Source organism: Nanorana parkeri, unplaced genomic scaffold, assembly GCF_000935625.1.
Source record: "Nanorana parkeri isolate BGI_ZX_2015 unplaced genomic scaffold, ASM93562v1 scaffold3614, whole genome shotgun sequence".
Classification (NCBI taxonomy): Eukaryota; Metazoa; Chordata; class Amphibia; order Anura; family Dicroglossidae; genus Nanorana; species Nanorana parkeri.
In genome coordinates this window covers 35935-36828 of record NW_017309882.1, presented here as the reverse complement: position 1 = coordinate 36828, position 894 = coordinate 35935, and the positions used below count along the sequence as shown (strand labels likewise).

At 52.8% G+C, this 894-nt stretch overlaps 1 protein-coding gene across 1 annotated transcript in view; it reads right to left on the bottom strand.

The window, feature by feature from the left end:
- LOC108803336 (vitamin D3 hydroxylase-associated protein-like) overlaps positions 1–894 on the bottom strand; it is a gene marked incomplete at its 3' end in the record, with an annotated part of 18298 nt that overhangs the window by 4434 nt on the left and 12970 nt on the right. The window lies entirely within an intron of this gene.

The following is an 894-nucleotide window of genomic DNA, read 5'->3' as shown; positions in this document are numbered from 1 at the left end:
CCATGGATCAGCCGTGGTTCTGGAGGAAGAAGAATGAAGCATGGTGGTGGCTCGGCGACGCTCGGGGGCCCCTCTGCATCCTCCGGAAACCTGCAGCATGTGGAAGCCAAGATGGATTCATAGACGTGTCAGGAGACCCTCGGAGAAGACTTGGATCTCATCGGACCTTCCAACAGACCTCAGATTCCACCAAGACCTGGTTGCAGAAGAAGTCCTGGAAGATTCTACAGTGGCCCCCACCAGGGCCGGATTTCAACCCCATAGAACATCTCTGGCGGGATTGGAAGGAGGAGGTTGCAGCAAACCTGAGAACAATAGTGAACTGGATTCCTCAGGAAGGAGGCCAGAAGCCGGCGTCTGATAATCATCTCGTCTGCAGCAGAAGGAGCTCAACTAAGGACTAAAGATGTCCGCCATGAGGGAGACTGAACCCTGGTTCACACCGGAACGTTCTGTGGCGGGTTCTACGCTCGACGAACGCTCTACAAAACGCTCGAACATCTAAATCGCATTGTAGTCAATGGTCTGGTTCCCACCTCGGCGTATTTCCGCCCGTCCCTAACGCGTTACAAAACGGCCCGCGCCTGGAAAGGTCCCGGGACTACTTTGGGCCGTTTTGTTGCGCGTTTCCATTGGGATACAGCCAAGTAGCCTTTGGAAACGCGCGACGGTCGCGTAACTTTTTTTACCGCGAATCGCGCATATGCAATACGCCGAGGTGTGAACGAGACCTTATACTGATATGACACACACATGTACAGCGAGGAGGATGATGATTGGCTCCCCGGCAGATGACAGAGACATGAAGGTCCAAAATTTGTATCATCGGAGACAGAATATCCACCAACCCCCAGAGAGGTCACATGACACAAATGTTATACATGGAGTAATTGA